The sequence below is a fragment of the Zea mays genome, chromosome 5 (genome assembly GCF_902167145.1).
Source record: "Zea mays cultivar B73 chromosome 5, Zm-B73-REFERENCE-NAM-5.0, whole genome shotgun sequence".
Taxonomy (NCBI): domain Eukaryota; kingdom Viridiplantae; phylum Streptophyta; class Magnoliopsida; order Poales; family Poaceae; genus Zea; species Zea mays.
In genome coordinates this window covers 62404401-62424433 of record NC_050100.1, presented here as the reverse complement: position 1 = coordinate 62424433, position 20033 = coordinate 62404401, and the positions used below count along the sequence as shown (strand labels likewise).

Genomic DNA, 20033 nt, shown 5'->3' with positions numbered 1-20033 from the left:
CACTGGAACTGACGAAGTTTTTTCAGAAGGACAAGGCAGCTTCGGCAGCAGAAAGTCCTGCGAAGCCGAAAAAACGGAGAATTATTCAAGTGACAGATGTGATCCATCAGACGCCGCCACCGGCAACGGTGTCAAAAATTGTCTTTGTCGAGTCTGCCGAAGCCGAAGGCGCCGCAGCCGAAGCTACCGGAGTGGAAACCACTGAAGCTGAAACCGGCGAAGCCGAAGCTACTGGGGCCGAAGCCGGGACCACCGAAGAGTCGAACCTAGAAACCACACTTGAGGTTATTGATAATATACTCATGAAAATGGCTGAAGAAGAAGCTACTGTGGCTGCGGTGAACACAGCAACTGAAAAGGGGAAAGAACAAATTGATGAAATTTCGGAAGAAGGAAATTTTAACTTTCAAGATTTGCTTGGACAAGAGTTAACAGGCGCCGAGAAAGAAGAATTGAAAAAATATGCTATATCTTGCGGATATAAATCAGGGGCTGTGCTATTTGGTGGGGTCAACGAAGGGAAACTAAGATGCCTTCGGAACCGCACCGAGGCCAAAATTGTTAGAACCCTCTCCAAAAGCATTGGCTTGCCGAAGCTGGAAGCGGACTTGTGCCGTTATCAACGACACCACATCGCCGGAAGCTTGCTTTATGCTAACTTCAAGGTAACGAATATTTTTGTTATTTTATTACTATTATTATTATCTTTTAGGTCGTGTTCTAACAAAGATCGTTTCGACAGAGCATATTATTAAGCAAGGTTCTAAAAATGCAACAAGATCTGGAAGAAGAGAAAAACAAACCGTCATTTAAGATTTGGCTGAAAAAGTTGAAAATCACGAAGCCAATCTGAAAAAGAAAGACTTCACAATCCAAGACCTTGAAATCATGGTCAAAGAGCACGAAGGTGCATTAGAAAAGAAGGATTTTGTTATTCAGACCATGGAGGGTTCTTTGGCTGAAGTCCAAACGGAGAATGACAAATTAAAGAATGAATTGCTCCGACAATCAGAAAAATTCGAGCAAGAAAAGAAATATCTTGAAGCAAGCCTGAAAACTGAAGTGGATAAATACTCAAATTTGCAGAAATCCTTTAAAGAACTTCAGGAGAAATGCTTAAGCTTCGGCAGCCGATGTGTGCAGCGGCTGAAGGATGTGTTTCACTCTGTCGGAGCTAGCTCTTCGAAATTTACACCTTCAGCTGAAAATCTGCCGAGAACATTAGAATATATTAAAGGCGAAGTTGATGCCCTTGATGAAGTTATTGGTGGGCACGCCGACTTCTGCGCCCTGGTAGCTTCTCGGGGCACAGCTACTGCTTTTTTGAAGGCTGGCTGCACGCATGGAAACATTGTGAACAGACCAAACTTCAGCTTGTCAGCTTCAGATTTGATTGATATCCCAAGCTTAGCCAGAAGCATCGGAAATAGATTCATGACCCAGATCTGGGTAAGTGGCGGGCGAAAAATGGCAGGCGACGAAGCTCGAAGCCATCTTAAGCCGGTAAGAAACTTATGTTTGTTACTTTTACCTTCTCCTTTGAAATTTGTACCTTTCTTACTCTGTTGTTTGGTATGCACAGGATGACGAAGCTGAAGAATGACAACGCTGAAGTTTAACGAAGCTGAAGACGAAGCCTTAGCTGAAGCTTAAAGTTGTTTACAATATGCTTTCCTGCAAAAATTCTGGAGAAACTCTTGTAATATAGCTATGAAACAACTCATGTAAATTTGTACATACCTTGTAATATATTCTGTCTCCCTTATCCGCATACAGTCTGCTTTGCTGTGAATGAAACTTCTCTTTTGAGCCGAAGGCGAAAAACACCTTCCCTTCTTTTCGTGCACAACGAAGCATAAAAATTTTCCTTCGATTTTCCCTCATTGCCGAAGCATCTTTGTTTTTTGTGCGGTATAATGATGATTCTATATATGTCTAAATGCATGTTTTATGAATGCAAATGACATGATGGGATGTATTGTGCAAATGAATATCAAAACACATAATCATAGTCCTTCAGCGTTGACTTTTCGCTGTAAGCCTCCCTTAGGAGCTTCTTCGCCTTTTACTTTCAGCGGAATCAGCGCTTATTTTTCGCTGTAAGCCTCCCTTAGGAGCTTCTTCGCCTTTTACTTTCAGCGGAATCAGCGCTTATTTTTCGCTGTAAGCCTCCCTTAGGAGCTTCTTCGCCTTTTACTTTCGGCGGAATCAGCGTTTATTTTTCGATGTAAGCTCTGCATTCCCTTAGGAACGACCTTTGAGCTTCTCCTTGTTTCCTTTTCTTTTTTTTGCATTTACATTTACATTTTTTGGGGGATATCACTCTCATAAAATTGAAATAGGAAAAATTACATGTTGTGGCCCCATTAAAAACCTTTCTCCCCCTTTGGAAAGGAAAAGGGTGCCACAAAAAAGAATATAAAAAATTACATCGAACTAAACATAATATCGCCGAAGCTCATCCGCATTCCACGATCTAGGAATGTCGTTGCCGTCCATATCCTTCAATCTGTAGGAACCGGGTCTTGACGAAGATACTACTAAAAAGGGGCCTTCCCACTTCAGCTGTAGTTTGCCTACTGTCTCAGGATTGGCTACTCTTCGAAGCACCAAGTGTCCTGGTTCAATGTTCTTCAGCTTGACCTTTCTGTCACGCCATTTTATTGTTTCAGCTTGATATTTATTGATGTTTTCCACAGCTTGAAGTCTGATCCCTTCAATAGCATCTTTTTCTACAGAGGAATCAGCTTCGTCTTCGCCTTCTGCCGAAGCTACTGTCCTTATTGATCCTGCTTTGGCTTCTTCTGGGGTTATTGCTTCGTCACCGAACAATAGTTTAAAGGGCGTAAAGCCTGTTGACCTTGATATAGTTGTATTATGGCTCCACACCACTTTGATTAACTCATCTGGCCACTTTCCCCTGGGCTGATTGAAGATTGACTTCATTATTCCTGTCATTATGATTCCATTGGCTCTTTCGACAAGTCCATTTGACTCTGGATGTCGGACTGATGCAAAATGAATCTTCGTGCCGATTTGATCACAAAATTCTCTGAAGGCCTCAGAATCAAACTGTGTCCCATTATCCACAGTAATAGCCTTCGGCACTCCGAAGCGACAAACAATGTTTTGCTAGAAAAACTTTTGAATAGTAAATGAAGTTATTGTGGCTAAAGGCTTTGCCTCAATCCATTTGGAAAAATATTCCACTGCCACTACCACATATCTTAAGTTCCCCTGTGCTGGTGGTAATGGACCTAACAAGTCAAGACCCCACCTTTGCAACGGCCAAGTGGGTTGTATTAATTGAGTTAAAGACGAAGGTTGTTTTTGATCTCTTGCACATTTCTGACAACCTTCGCACTTTTGGACTATATCCGCTGCATCCGAAGCTGCCTTTGGCCAATAAAATCCTTGGTGAAAAACTTTCCCAAGCAAGGGCCTAGATCCAATGTGAGATCCACACAGGCCTGCATGTATTTCCTTCATTAATTCTATACCTTCGGATCTGGATAAACACTTGAGCAATGGGGAACAGACCCCACGCTTGTATAACTCCCCTTCTATTATGACATATGGTCGAGCTCTTGCTTCTATTCTCCTGTTATAAGCTTCGTCATCTGAAAGAAAATTACCCTGAAGGAAAGAGACGATCTCAGTTCTCCAATCTTCGCTGTGAACAGGGGATATATTAAGGATTGCTCTTTCAAGAAGCTCAACCGAAGGTGCTTTTATTGTTTCAAAAAATACTTCCGAAGGTATGGGCAGCCCCTGGGCTGCTGACTTAGCCAATAGATCAGCGTATTCGTTTTCTCCACGAGGAATATTTTTGACAGAGAAACCTTCGAAGGAAGCCTCAATCCTTCGGACTGTATCTAGATATTTTTCAAGCTTCGGGTCTCTTGCTTTGTAACTCTTGTCAATATGACCAGAGATAACTTGAGAATCAGTTTTAAGAATGGCCCTTCTGATTCCCATTGCCTTTAATTTTCGAAGACCCAAGAGCAAAGCTTCATACTCAGCGATATTATTTGTGCAACTAAAATCAAGTTTTGCCGCATAACAAGTTTTAACTTTGGAAGGTGAAACCAACACAGCAGCCGCTCCTGCTCCGAAGGTTCCCCAAGACCCATCGCAAAACACTGTCCATGCTTCGGCATCTTTATTTGTTTCTTCCTCCTGAGCCCCTGGCGTCCAGTCAGCAATGAAGTCTGCTAACGCCTGGGACTGAATCGAAGATCTATGAACATAATCGATACAAAATTCATTGAGCTCTGCAGCCCATTTTCCAATCCTTCTAGTAGCTTCTCGGTTTCTCATAATATCCTTCAAAGGTTGTGAAGAAGGAACAATTATGTTGTAAGCTTGAAAATAGTGCCGAAGCTTCCTGGAGGCCATCAAAACAGCATATAGTACCTTCTCCAATTCTGTATAATTTTTCTTTGATAAACTAAGAACCTCGGATACAAAATATATTGGAGCCTGCCTCTTAACTTGGCCTTCAAGCTTCTCCTGAACAAGTGCTGCACTTACCGCTGAGTGCGAAGCTGCCACATATAATAACAAAGGAGCCCCTGGCGTAGGTGGAGTTAATGTTGTTAGATCTATCAAATACTGCTTCAGCTCTTCGAAGGCTTTCTGCTGGATTAGTCCCCATTGAAAGACTTCGGCTGACTTCAGCACTTCGAAGAATGGTAAGTTTCTCTCTGCTGATCTGGATATGAATCTATTGAGAGATGTCAGCCTTCCTGTCAATCTTTGAGCCCCCTTTTTGTACTTGGTGGCTCCATTCGAAGTATAGCTTCGATTTTACTTGGGTTGGCCTCAATTCCCTTTGTTGAAACTAGGCAACCAAGAAATTTCCCCTTCTTTACTCCGAAGACACATTTTTCTGGATTCAGCTTTAGACCAGCCTATCTAAAATTAGCGAAGGTCTCCTGTAAATCAGCAATGTGGTTATCTTGCTTCGTGCTTTTTACAATGATATCATCAACATAAGTTAGTACATTCCTGCCTATCTGAGAATGGAGAACCTTCGCTGTCATTCTGCTGAAGCTTCCTCCAGCATTTTTAAGCCCCTCGGGCATCCAAAGGTAACAATATGTCCCACTAGGGGTTATGAAGCTGGTTTTCGGTTCATCCTCTTTCTTCATCCAAATTTGATGATAGCCTGAATAGCAATCCAGCAAACTCATAAGCTCTGATGAAGCTGCTGCATCAACTAAAGAATCTATCCTTGGTAGTGGAAACTCGTCCTTCGGACAGGCCTTATTGAGGTCAGTAAAATCGATACACATTCTCCATTTACCATTGGTCTTCTTCACCATAACAGTGTTAGCCAACCATTCTGGGTATTTTACCTCTCTAATAACTCTGGCACTGAGGAGTCTTTTCACTTCATTCCGAGCACCTTCGGCCTTGTCATCAGACATCTTCCGAAGCCTCTGCTTCCTAGGTCTGAAGGATGGATCAACATTGAGCGAGTGCTCAATAACATCCCTGTTAACTCCACAAAGATCATTAGCTGACCAAGCAAAAACATCTTTATTGTTGAACAAAAACCTTATCAAGGTTTTCTCCTGCTCTTCGGACAATTGAGATCCCAATAGCACCTTCTGCTCTGCTATATCCTCACATAAGAGCATGGGTTTTGGCTGATCAGCCGAAGCAGCTTTTTCCCTTCTGAACTTGTATTGCTCACAAGCTTCAGTTCCATCTATATTATGGATTGCTTTTGAGTTTATCCAATTTCCTTCGGCCCTTCTGGCAGCTTCTTGACTTCCATGAATAGCAATGGGGCCTTGGTCCGAAGGTATCTTCATGCAAAGATAAGCTGGATGCAGAATTGCTTCGAAGGCATTAAGAGTACCACGACCAATAATTGCATTGTAAGGGTATTCCATGTCAACAATATCAAACATAACTTGTTCAGTCCTTGTGTTGTTGATAAATCCGAAGGACACTGACATTGAGATTTTGCCGAGTGCTACAATCTGCCTTCCTCCGAAGCCGCAAAGGGGATGTGTGGCATCAAGAATTTTATCTTCGGGCTCTTGCATCTGTCTAAAGGCTTTAGCAAATATGATATCAGCTGCTCTGCCTGTATCAACCAAAACATTGTGAACCAGAAATCCTTTGATAACACAAGAGATAACCATAGCATCGTTGTGTGGGTAATCTTTGAGTTGAAGGTCCTCTTGGGAGAAGGTAATAGGAATGTGAGACCATTTTGACTTGATGAAGGGTCCTTGCACCCCGACATGTTGTACCCTTCTCTGTGCCTCCTTCTTCTGCTTCTTGTTGGCTGGCTCTGAACATGAACCGCCTGTTATCGGGAGTACCAGCTTCGGAACCGAAGCAGCTTTAGCTTGAATGTTGAACGAAGCCATCAGCTCAGAAAAGTGGAAGTGAGTTCACCGGAGGTGGGCGCCAATGTTGGGGACTTGTTCTCAAATGCTCTCTCTGCCTTGGCAAAGAATAATTTCCGAGTGATGCGATTGCAATTACAGGAATGCGTGAACAGTAAAGGAATACTGTTCACTATTTATAGGCACAGGACACAGCCTGTGAGGAATTACAATCATGCCCCTCATAAAAGTTTACAACATTGACTCAGACCTTTATGGACTAAAAGGTCATTCTATCTTTAAGTCGGTTCGACCCTTCATCTTCGGATACGTTGCAATTCCGAAGCTTTATGAACGGTACCCTTCGGCATTACGTACAGACAGCTTCAGCCGAAGCTGTTTCTTCCTGGAGGACCTTCAGCGACGAAGCATGGTCCCAACAATGGGCGAGACGATCTCGTTCGCTCCTCGGAAGGCCATCAAGTCCCAGGTCTTGGCGGACTTCGTGGCTGAATGGGTCGACACTCAGCTACCGACAGCTCCGATCCAACCGGAGCTCTGGATCATGTTCTTCGACGGGTCGCTGATGAAGACAGGAGCCGGCGCAGGCCTACTCTTCATCTCGCCCCTCGGGAAGCACCTACGCTACGTGCTACGCCTCCATTTCCCGGCGTCCAACAATGTGGCCGAGTATGAGGCTCTGGTCAACGGATTGCGGATCGCCATCGAGCTAGGGGTCCGACGCCTCGATGCTCGCGGTGACTCGCAGCTCATCATCGACCAAGTCATGAAGAACTCCCACTGCCGCGACCCGAAGATGGAGGCCTACTGCGATGAGGTTCGGCGCCTGGAAGACAAGTTCTACGGGCTCGAGCTCAACCACATCGCCCGGCGCTACAATGAGACTGCGGATGAGCTGGCTAAAATAGCCTCGGGGCGAACAACGGTTCCCCCGGACGTCTTCTCCCGGGATCTGCATCAACCCTCCGTCAAGATCGACGACACGCCCGAGCCTGAGGCACCCTCGGCCCAGCCCGAGGTACCCTCGGCACAGCCCGAGGCACCCTCGGCACAGCCCAAGGCACCCTCGGCTCGGCCCGAGGCACCCTCGGTTCGGCCCAAGGTACCCTCGGCCCCCGAGGGCAAGACGCTGTGCGTCGAGGGGGAGCAAAGCGGGGTCACGCCTGGTCAAAACTGGCAGACCCCGTACCTGCAATATCTCCACCGAGGAGAGCTACCCCTCGACCGAGCCGAAGCTCGGCGGTTGGCGCGGCGCGCCAAGTCGTTCGTCTTGCTGGGAGATGGGAAGGAGCTCTACCACCGCAGCCCCTCAGGCATCCTCCAGCGATGCATCTCCATCACCGAAGGTCAGGAACTCCTTCGAGAGATACACTCAGGGGCTTGCGGCCATCACGCAGCACCTCGAGCCCTAGTCGGGAATGCTTTCCGACAAGGCTTCTACTGGCCGACGGCGGTGGCCGACGCCACTAGAATTGTCCGCACCTGCGAAGGGTGTCAGTTCTACGCAAGGCAGACCCACCTGCCCGCTCAGGCTCTGCAGACGATACCCATTACCTGGCCTTTCGTTGTGTGGGGTCTGGACCTCGTCGGCCCCTTGCAGAAGGCACCCGGGGGCTACACGCACCTGTTGGTCGCCATCGACAAATTCTCCAAGTGGATCGAGGTCCGACCCCTAAACAGCATCAGGTCCGAACAGGCTGTGGCGTTCTTCACCAACATCATCCATCGTTTCGGGGTCCCGAACTCCATCATCACCGACAACGGCACCCAGTTCACCGGCAGAAAGTTCCTGGACTTCTGCGAGGATCACCACATCCGGGTGGACTGGGCCGCCGTAGCTCACCCCATGTCAAATGGGCAAGTAGAGCGTGCCAACGGCATGATTCTACAAGGGCTCAAGCCTCGGATCTACAACGACCTCAACAAGTTCGGCAAGCGATGGATGAAGGAACTTCCCTCGGTGGTCTGGAGTCTGAGGACAACGCCGAGCCGAGCCACGGGCTTCACGCCGTTCTTCCTAGTCTACGGGGCCGAGGCCGTCTTGCCCACAGACCTGGAATACGGCTCCCAGAGGACAAGGGCCTACACCGACCGAAGCAACCAAGCTTGTCGAGAGGACTCGTTGGACCAGCTGGAGGAGGCTCGGGACAAGGCCTTACTACACTCGGCGCGGTACCAGCAGTCCCTGCGACGCTACCACGCCCGAGGGGTCCGGTCCCGAGACCTCCAGGTGGGCGACCTGGTGCTTCGGCTGCGACAAGACGCCCAAGGGCGGCACAAGCTCACGCCCCCCTGGGAGGGGCCGTTCGTCATCGCCAAAGTTCTGAAGCCCGGAACATACAAGCTGGCCAACAGTGAACGCGAGGTCTACAGCAACGCTTGGAACATCCAACAGCTACGTCGTTTCTACCCTTAAGATGTTTTCAAGTTGTTCATATACCTCGCTCCCACGCAAAGTTTAGTCATCAAGGAAGGGTCGGCCTCGCCTCGGCAAAGCCCGACCCTCCCTCGGGGGCTAAAAGGGGGGAACCCCCTCTGCGTCGAATTTTTTCCTCGAAAAAAGATCCTTTCTGCCAGAATGTCTTCCGTGCTTTTTGACTACTTCGAAAGTGGGTCCTGAAAATGACGGAGTACACGTAAGCAGCTAGGGCTGACCGAGCCGAGGAACTTTTACGCCTCCGGGATATGGATACCTCACTCATCACCCTCTGCGATAAGTAACTCGCGTTCGGATAAGTGATTCCGCGGACCGAACAAGTCTTCACGTTCGGAAGCTCTTCTGCTGAAGCGATTCTTCGAGCCTTCTCGACTGCGTCGGTGACAGAACCCCATGGACGGGTGAGAGTGCGCGTAAGCGGCAAGGCCGACCGAGCCGAGGGACTCCTACGCCTCCGGGATACGGATACCTCACTCGTCACCTTCCGTGAGAAGCAACTCTCGCTCGCGCAAACAATTCTGTTACCGACAAAAAAGTCTGGGTGCTCGAAATAAGAGAAAAGGAGACGCGGCTTTACAACACGGCGAGGGTGCGTTTTGGCCTCGGCGGCCGCAGAAAACACACGCTACAAGACAATCCGATCCTGCAGGCTCGGACCCTAACGCTTGAAGGGAGCAGCAGCACCCTCGGCGTCGACAACACCTTCGGCGAGGTCCGACCTAGCCTCGGACGGCGACACGGTCCGAAGATCTCCACTCTGAAGGACGGCGTCATCACCAAGCCCGGGCCGTCGCCATCAGGGTCTTCACCGAGAGTCCGGCTCGGACAGGCGGCTCAGTTGGCCACTCCCAAGGCCTCGGCCAGCTGTCCCCCGAGGACATCAGCCCGACCCGAGGCCTCGGCAGGTCAATTCTGGCGTCGGTCCCGCTAACGGACGACCCGGCCAGGCTCCGGCCGACCAGGTCTTCTTTTTGGGCCAACTCTGCCTCTGTTCGCGCTGACACCGCTACCCCCGGCCTCGGCTCATCGAAGGGCGGCCGAGGGGTTCCTTTAACTGAGCAAGAGAAGCCTCGGGCAACAAGGCCGACCGAGCCGAGGGACTCCTACGCCTCCGGGATACAGATACCTCACTCGTCTCCTTTGCACGGGGTGACTCACGCTCGGTGAAGCGGTTCAGACAACCAACAGGCGAGTCTTAGTCCTCGAAAATGAGGAAAAAACACGGCTCCGTGCCGAAATTACATACATGTTCAGGCCTCGACAGCCACAATGAACAAAAACACTGGCATTCAAAGTGCCATTACAAACGGAACTCCGGTTCCACCTCCGCAGGTACGAACAACCCCACTCGATGGGGGGGGGCCTGCGGAGCAACAGAAGACCGACGAACGGCGCGCCGTCGCCCGCTCCAGCAGCGGCGACGATGACGACTTCTGCTCCGGGGGGCGAACAGCGGCAGCGATGACCTCAGGGCGGATGCTGCTGCCAGGAGGCCCCCGCCCATGCCAAAACTCGTGAGGCAAGGACGGGCAGAAGGCCGTAGAGTTGGAGGTCGGTCCGTGGGCGGCCCTGGCTGTCTCGCTGGCGGGAGAACCTCTTCCAGCTGTCGTGGCAGAAGCCGGCGCCGAGAGCGGCTCCGAAGCCACTCGCGTCCGAGAGCCAGGCACGCGGCAGCTGCCGGTGTCACGGACAACAACCGCCCTTCCCCCCGATCACTGAGGGAAGGAGCGGGCTGCCGCCCACGCAGGGGCCGACCCCAACTCGGCACACTCCCCTCCCCAGCCCTGGTGATGAAAATCCTTGAGGCTGAGGGAGGGGCAGAGGCCGCAGCCCGGCTCGCTTTCCCCCACCATCAAACCGGAGGTCGTCGTCTTGGGTGACCGCCGACGGAGGGGTGCAGTCGGGCTGCATGATGAAAATCCTTGAAGCCGAACGATGGCTGAAAGGTACCAACTCCCACGGAGTTGCGTTCCTCCAACGACGAGGCGGAAATACGGCGGGTATCCCCCATCCGGGGGCTTGGAAGGTGGAAAGACACGATGCATAAGGGAGCGCGAAGACATGGTCGCCTTCCAAGGGGGTCACCCTCCTTTTAAAGGCGGCTATCCCTACTTGTGTCCCCAGTCGTCGCGGGCTGAGTCTTCTCCAACACGCTCCAAGGTCTCCCCCTACGGCGCGGGGGCTGGGTCCCACACGTCATGCAAGCCGGCTCAAAGCAGAAGAAGCCAAATCGCCGTGCGCGGTGCGTACAACCGCCCAGCGGTTACAAGCGACTCTCCACTTTTGCCCAGACCAACGGGCGAAAGGGCGGGCAGCCGTGCAGGCGGCATGCAACCGCGCCAAGTGGGCGCACTTCTCCGACTCCCAACACGTCCGGCATGGAGGCCCAGGCCCACGCGTCATGCAACCGGCGCGCCGAGTGCTTCGTGCATGCAACTGCACCGCCACTTGCACCACCACCGCGCCTCCTCGACTGCGGAACCGATACCGCGACTCGAGGCGACCCAGCGGCGCCAGCCTGGCGCGACGGTCAATGCGGCCAAAAATGGGCCGGCAGTAATGGCGGTGGCAGGCGGGCAAGAGCAGCGGTCACATCGTCAGCCAAGCTCACGTCCCATCCAGGGGCAGCGAGAGAACCCTCTCTCACGGCGTGAAGACAATGCGCCCGTGTTCCGTTCCTTGAACGGCTCGCGCACGCGCAACGGCCGCCCCGCCAACCACTCGCCCCGTCGCATTAACTCTGCAGCAGGACAGGCGGCGCCTCTGGCAGGAGAAGCGGGCGACGCTTCGCCTTCGCCATAATGACCGCGTCAGAAAAGGTACGCCGCGTCGTTCGATTTCGTAACCTTTTCCTTTTTTCCTCTTTCTCTCTCTTGCAACAGGGATCGGGAAAGGGGGATACCCTGGAAAGGATCCTTCCCCGTGAAGGAACCAGGCTCCGAGCCTCCCTACTGATCAGAGGTTCGAAGGCTGGCCCCTCGGAAGGGTTCGACAGCCGCCTCAGATCACGTGGGCCCTACACCCACTACTGGTCAGAGGTTCGAAGGCCGGCCCCTCGGAAGGGTTCAACGACCGCCTCAGGCTACTCGGGCTCCATGCCCACTACTGATCAGGGGTTCGAAGGCTGGCCCCCGAAGGGTTCACAGCCGCCTTAGACACAGAGCGAGGGATGACCATGGGTACGTTCGATACATAACCAAGGCTCGGGCTGCGCTCCCGAGGTACCCTAGGACATTTCCGAGACCAGCGGGAACGATCTTGTAACGGAATCCCATCAGAGGGAGGCATCGAGCCCTCGGACCCCGTCGCCAGGGGACCGGGTCTGGCAGATCACCCGTAGGTACTTTTGGGCGTGCCTCTGGGCCCCTAGCCGACCCCTAACGAACGGGGCACAGACGTCCACTCGGATTACCCGCTTGCAGCTCACCGGAGACACCATGTTCGGCGCCCATCGAGGGCAACATGGCGCTTCCCCCCCCTCCTCCTTGCGGAAAGGCGACGCAGGGGCGTATGTGAAAAAGTCGAGTCTGCCCCTGATCGCCCTCTCGCCCTGTGCAGAGGCTCGGGGGCTGCTCTCGCAAACCCGGCTCCGGCCGAACCGTTGACAGCGTCAACATACCAGCCCGAGAACTTGGGACCCGACCGTACACCCGGGCTACGGCCAGCTCGCATGAGGGAACGACCAGACCAGCCGAAGCATTATGCGAGGCATTAAGACCTCGGAGGAGTCAAACCACTCCTCCGAGGCCTCGGGGGCTACACCCGGCGGGTGCGCTCGCGCGCACCCACCGGAACAAAACGCAACCGAGAAAGGCTGGTCCCCTTGCAAAAAAAGTGCGACGAAAGCCTCCAAGCGAGTGCTAACACTCCCTTCGAGGCTCGGGGGCTACTGTCGGGGACCATAATTAGGGGTACCCTCAAGGCTCCTAATTCTCAGCTGGTAACCCCCATCAGCATAAAGCTGCAAAGGCCTGATGGGTGCGATTAAGTCAGGGATCAGTCCATTCGAGGGATTCGATCACGCCTCGCCCGAGCCTAGCCTCGGACAAGGGCAGCCGACCCCGGAGGATTTCCGTCTCGCCCGAGGCCCCCCTCCAGCGGCAAATATATTCCTGGCTCGCCCGAGGCCCTGTCTTCGCCAAGAAGCAACCCTGACCAAATCGCCGCACCGGCCGACCAAATCACAGGAGCATTTAATGCAAAGGTGGCCTGACACCTTTATCCTAACGCGCGCTCCCCAGCCGACAGAGCCAAAGTGACCGCCGTCACTTTGCCGCTCCACTGACCGGCCTGACAGAAAGACAGCGCTGCCTACGCCGCTCCGACTGTGGTGCCACTTGACAGAGTGAGGCTGACAGGCAGTCAGGCCCGGCCGCAGGCACCATAGGAAGCTCCGCTTCGCCCGACCCAGGGCTCGGACTCGGGCTAAGCCCCGGAAGACGGCGAACTCCGCTCCGCCCGACCCAGGGCTCGGACTCGGGCTAAGCCCCGGAAGACGGTGAACTCCGCTCCGCCCGACCCAGGGCTCGGACTCGGGCACAGCCCCAGAAGACGACGTACTCCGCTTCGCCCGACCCCAGGGCTCAGACTCGGGCTCAGCCCCCAGAAGACGATGAACTCCGCTTCGCCCGACCCCAGGGCTCGGACTCGGGCTAAGCCCCTAGAAGACGACGAACTCCGCTTCGCCCGACCCCAGGGCTCGGACTCCGCCCTGGCCTTAGCCGACGATCTCCGCCTCGCCCGAACCAGGGGCTCGGACTCGACCTCGGCCACGGAAGACAGATTCGACCTCGGCTTCGGAGGAGCCTCCACATCGCCCAACCTAGGGCGCAGACCAGTCACGTCAACAGGAGGCGCCATCATCACCCTACCCCGAGCTGACTCGGGCCACGAGGAACAAGACCGGCGTCCCATCTGGCTCGCTCCACTAGATAGGCAATGATGGCGCCCCGCATACTTTGTGACGACGGCGGCTCTCAGCCCCCTTACGGAAGCAAGAGGACGTCAGCAAGGACTCAATAGCTCCGACAGCTGTCCCTCCGCCAGGCTCCAGCACTCCTCCGACGGCCACGACATCACACCAGCTGGGTGCCAAAATCTCTCCGGCTGCCACGACGGCATGTACTTAGGGCGCTAGCTCTCCTCCGCTAGACACGTAGCACTCTGCTATACCCCCCATTGTACACCTGGATCCTCTCCTTACGCCTATAAAAGGAAGGACCAGGGCCCTCTTAGAGAGGGTTGGCCGCGCGGGAACGAGGACGAGACAGGCGCTCGCGTTAGGCCGCTCGCTCCCTCTCCCGCGTGGACGCTTGTAACCCCCTACTGCAAGCGCACCCGACCTGGGCGCGAGACGAACACGAAGGCCACGAGATTTCCACCTCTCTCACGCTTGTCTCCGGCCACCTCACTTCCCCCCTTCGCGCTCGGTCTCGCGTCGACCCATCTGGGCTGGGGCACGCGGCGACATTCACTCGTCGGTTTAGGGACCCCCCGGTCTCGAAACGCCGACAAATAGCATGTACTACCCAAAAACTTAGTAGTAAAACCAGTGGTGAAGCAAGGTATAAAGATAGTCAAAATCTAGGGTATCCTATTGGGTCCCATCAAAATTAACCTATGCAGATCATTATGATTAATAAGAACATGACTGGGTAAAAGAAGTGATCAAGGGCACAACTTGCCTTCAACGAGCTCCTGCTCAGCAGTCTCTACTTGCTGAACCTCAGATTCCACAGTGGCTTGTTCGTCTACTCGCATCAACGCAATACATACATAGCATAGCATAAATTAACATCACATCAAACATGCAAATGGAATATACAGTAATAAACTAGACATTAAAATAAGATCACTGGAACTGGAATCATTAAATTTGGAGGTTTAGATTTTAAGTTATGGATTTTCTAATGTTTTATGAGCTTAATACAAGATTAAGTGCTAGATAAATTTAAATGAGTCTTTCATGCCAAAACAGTGTCACTATTTGATAGAGGGTAATATTACAAAATTATAGGTACTGGAATGGTCCAATTTGGAGTTCATATGCATTTTCTATGAATTATACAAATTCTATGAATTGTTTTCATATTAAAGCTCATTTTCTAATGCATTTTTTCTGATTTTATGACTCTCTGGACGGGGCCTCAAATACAGAGAAGTACAGGGGCCAGCAGGTAAATTATCCTAGACTCAGCCGACAGTGACACTAGACTGCGGGTTCATTTCTGTAAAGCTCAGGGTTTCTTTCGCAAAGTCATCGGCCGAAGGGGTACGTTAGGATCTAGGCCGCTCGATCTCACTCCTACGGCCTAGATTAGATCTACATTTATTAAACCGGTACGCGATAAGGGCTTTCGGATCTAGATCTAACGGCCGCGATTTAATGAAACGTGATCCGCCCGACTACCACATGATCACAGATCCACGGTGGAAATCTATCCAGGTGAAATGTTATACCCCGATCCGATCAGAACCACACATCGCGAAATCGAGGGCCCTGGGTTCATCTTCTTCCCTACGTTCGGCGCACAGCAGTCAAAGCCTCCACCGCGGCGGCGATTTCGCCAGTGAACAGCGCGCCCACGCCCACGAGAACCATTCCCAAATTTTGACAGCAGCGACACAATGCAAAGATTATGGTGAGCTCATGGATGAGTGGCATACCGGTGGTTAACCCACTGTAAGGTCCGCCCACGCGTGCAGTCGAGCCCGAGGCGGATCGTGATCCTGGCGAGTAACCGCGAGCGCTCGAATTAGGTTGGGCTGCGGCAAATTCGGGGCTGTGCTGCTCCACACCCGGCTTCGACGACGACGAAGGGCACCAGCACGGAGTAAGACCGTTCACTGTCGAGGCGGTGGAGGTGGCAATCCGATGGCGGAATCCCGGGCGCCGCCGCAATCGCCAGTTGATTAGGAGCTCGCTGGTGAGGTTGTAGACAAATACGAGCACGGAGGGGGAAGAAAAAGTACACGGCTTCATTTGTACCCAGCCCGGGATGGCGGCCAGGTCAACCCACGGCCGCGAATTTTGCGGCGAAGCAACCGCGCCAGCCGGATTCTGCGGTGGAAGGGAGGAACAGAAGGCGCCGAGACAATGACCAACGGGCCCATGTTGTCAGCCGCAAATCCCACGGTGTAGCGCAGACATGGTCCGATGTGGGCGCGGGGGAAAGCGGCTGCCTAGTGGGGACCACACGTCGGTGAGCGGGTGCGGGAGAGTGTGGTTCTGTGGGCTGCGCGGTTGAAGAGAACATGGGCCGCCCGGGAGATTGGGCCCAACACGCCCCCCCCCCCTTTCCTATTTCTTTCCCTTTTTTCTTTTCTTTTTCACATTTAGATTTTTCCTTTCTTCTTTTAGATTTCAAATTCCAATTTGAATTTTCAGTTATGGATTTACATATATATCAAATGTGCCAATTAAATTTGGGGATGAAGAGAATATATTTATGTATATGTTTATTTCCTATGCTTTATGTGGTATTTCTTTTCTTTCTCCACTTCTAAATTCTAGATTTTCTTTTATATTCTAAATTCCCCTTTTTGGACTTCAATATATTTCCTGTCACATTATTTTTATATTGTCACAAAATGCACACAAAAATAAAATCCAGCATGATGCATAATTTATTGGCATATATCTTATTAATTGTTTGTTGTTGAATATGATGTTCACATGTGATGGTACATAAAGGTCAAACTCACATAAAGAGATTGTTTTCTCTATTTATATTATTTCTAACAAATTACAAATTGGGTATTACAACCCTCCGGCTCGGGGACCTCTTCAGCCCCCGGAGCACACCCCACACCATTCTCAAAGTAGCCCAAATGTTGCATCTCATGAATGCGACCCGAGTAAATCCGCGAGGTCCCGAACTCGATAGTGTGATCCGGTAGCAGCTCCACTACTGCCGCTGGATCGCTAATCGTCTTCTCTAACGATGCCACGTTTGATGACGCGGCCGCGACAGATGATGATGATGAAGAGGACGACGACATCACGTACCAACTGCGGCGGCGGGCGGTCTACTTGACGTGGGCCAGTTTACCGGCGACGAGAAAAAATGGACGATGCGCAGAAAATGCTTAAGCAGTCGAAACTAGGGTTTTTCTGTGAGCCGAGCGGGTAAAAATCCCCGCGAGGACCACTTCAACCTAGCGAGGGCAGCGTTTCAGCCATCTCCCAAAAAAGACTTCGGGGCCAGCTCACCAAGTTGAATCGGCCCCTCGAGGGGCTAGTGTTGGAGCGAAGGTCGTCCGCCCCCCCCTCGCTCGGTCTACTTAAAACATAAACTAAGTAGGTTATGTCAGTCACAGGAAGCAAAGTCTACATCAACCCGCACTGAAGGCAGCGCCTCGGTCGGAGAACTAGCGAAAGCATGGGAGCAAAGGGACTAGTCGGCCTAAACGGGGGCTCTTCAAGACATTGCTCGCCACGACTCCAAGTATGATATACTGGCCCAAGGCTTAATAAAATTAATAGAGTAATCATGTCAACAAGGTGCATCTTATTTTTCAGAAGCCTATCTCGAAAGAACCTCCAAGTTAAGCGTGCTTGGCTTGGAGCAATTTGGGATGAGTGACCGACCGGGGAGTTTTTCTCGGGTGTGCATGAGTGAGAACAAAGTGTGCACAAAAGATCCGTGTTGGTCTGTGGGGACGATATATGATTCTAGAGAGCTGCCAGGAGTAAGTACCGCCGGTCTAGGGATTGGACGGGGTGTTACACCAAGCACTAACCTTGGAAAGACTCGAAGACTCAACGCCTCGAGCGAAGACCACAGTTCCTGCCCGCGTGGGTTGGCGGAATGGGCCCACATGGCGCCATGCTGGCTTACTCAGGCCCATGTGTAAGCACCACCCCGGTGTAGGGTTGATGGTGTGTTTGTTCAGGTTGTAGTTAACTTCACTGTAGTGACCCCTAAGGGAGAATATTATGGGGATAACGTAAGTAACCAGACACATAATCGTACTTATAAGAGCATGTCCCCTCACTTGGTTACCTATAAATACATTCGTACTGTATATTGACGGGACACGCTGAACAACACCGCTGCCCCGGCCCGTTGTGTTGCTGAGCATCAGAGCATTCCAACCTTCCACTACAGTCGGTACCAACATAGCTTTTGTATTCTAATGCGTAATATTGGAATTTATATGCGTTGATGTTATTGTGATTATTTTGGCAGACTAATTCTCAAGGAAAGATGAGTTTGATATCCTAGGATGCGGTCTAGAAGCGCCGCCTCAAGAAAAGTGAAGCTGATGATGGCAATGGTGAGGACATTGGCTCTTCGACCTCCATAGATGTAGAAGCTGGGAAGGATGCAAAATTGAAGAATCACAATAAGAAAAGGAAGAAGAAAAAGACTAAGTTGTTGGAAGCTCAGCAGAACAAAGAGGAAGAGAAGATGCGGTAGCTGGAGAGCTCATTGTTTGGTTCCCTTTATGCGCCACTAGAATTTGGCACTGAGGTAGGGCTGCAGTAGCTCCTGACCGTGATGCGCCTTTGTTTTTCAGAGATAGATCTACTGGTGGTGGCATGGATTATTTTCCTACATATGAGGAGGATATGGCCCATGAGGATGAGGAAGACGTGGTGGGTATCAATGGGAGGAAGCCTGTATGGGTGGACGAGGAGGAAGAAATGATAGAGGTGGACATTGTGAAGGTTTTAAGGTTGAGGAAGCTGAGAAAAGACGAACATGAGCATTTCATTTCATGGAAAGAGTATGAGGCCAGGTTGCATGGTCAGCATGCAAAATTGAACCCCTTTACTGGCTGGGCTGATATGGACAAGAAAAGCTTCTCTTCCTGCCGCATCAGATGATGAGGGTTGTGTCGATGATATCCTTCAAAATAACGGTGAGCTTGTTGCCAAGGATATTGTCAAGCTCTTACCTGGGATGCTGGAATTGTCAAGGCTTGTTGATGCCAACATCTAGGGTGGTCCTATCAATTCAGTGCAGTTTCATAGGAATGGACAACTAATGCTTGCTGCAGGTTTGGACAAGCATATGAGGTTTTTCCAGATTGACGGAAAGAGAACCCCCAACCCCAAGATCCAGAGCATATTTATTGGGGACTGTCCAGTACACAAGGCTTATTGATGGCTCTGAGCCTCTGAGGTGATCCTATCAGGCAGGAGGAAGTTCTTCTACTCATTTGGCCTGGTGAATGCTGCTGTTAGCAAAGATTGGACCTCTGACATGATGTGAGGAAAAAAGCCTAGAGAGCTTTGAGACATCACCTGATTCAAGAACCATTGCTTTTGTCGGTAATGAAGGGTACATCTCTCTTATCTCTACCAAGACAAAGCAGGTCATCACAACCCTCAAGATGAATGGAAGCGTGTGTTCACTGGCTTTTGCTGATGGTGGGAACCAGCTACTGAGCAGCGGTGGAGATGGCCATGTTTACCACAGGGACCTTGGAAATGCATCCACAAGGCAACGGACGACGGCTCCCTGGCTGGCCTCTCGCTCTGCACCGTCATTCAGCGTGTTCCAGAACTGGCCAGGGCCTCGGTTCAGCCTCCACTATCCACGGTGCCTAGCAGCGACTTCTTGTCCGTCAGACATGCAGGTGGAAAGGTCCTGTTGTACAAGCTCCACCATTACGAGAGTGCATATGGTGAGAATAGGACGATGGTTACTTGGCGAAAACCCTTTTTGACGTTTATGTTTGTACTCTTTCTTGAACACTCCATGAATCGAGTGAGTGTATGCTGATCCATTCCCATCATTACACTTTACGCTTTGATGCGACTGGTTTCAATGCTTCGATATAGGCTGGCAATCTCGTACATGTCTTTTGTAGTAGTCGTACACAAGTTGTTGTGCTGTTGTTTGCTTTATGGTGGTGGACTGGTGGTCTGCTTGGCTGCAAAAGTTTAGTTTTTCTTTGAAGACATAATCTCAGTTTCCTGTTGGTAAACTGGTCTAATGCATGGAAGTAATCCCGGAGGCTAGAGCCATATATTGTGTATTTGTGTGAGTATACAGGGTATACAAGGGTATGTTCATTGCATTTTGAATCAGAATCCTTTGGATTGGATGTATGCAAGCTTGGTTAGTGTTTTGTGCTCTATTTTAGGGTTTACAAGAAACGAGCCCAGCCGAAGCGAGCCGGTTTTGCCAGCTCGTAAATAGAGCTCGCAAGCCGCTCACGAGTTGGCCCAATGCGTGTGCTGCCCCTCGGCCCAAGCCCACTATCGCCAGTCCGCC

At 51.4% G+C, this 20033-nt stretch overlaps 1 pseudogene; it reads left to right on the top strand.

Moving 5' to 3' along the window:
* The first annotated feature begins 15953 nt into the window (after window positions 1–15953).
* On the top strand, window positions 15954–19538 carry LOC103628230 (U3 small nucleolar RNA-associated protein 18 homolog; annotated as a pseudogene).
* The last annotated feature ends 495 nt before the right edge of the window (window positions 19539–20033 follow it).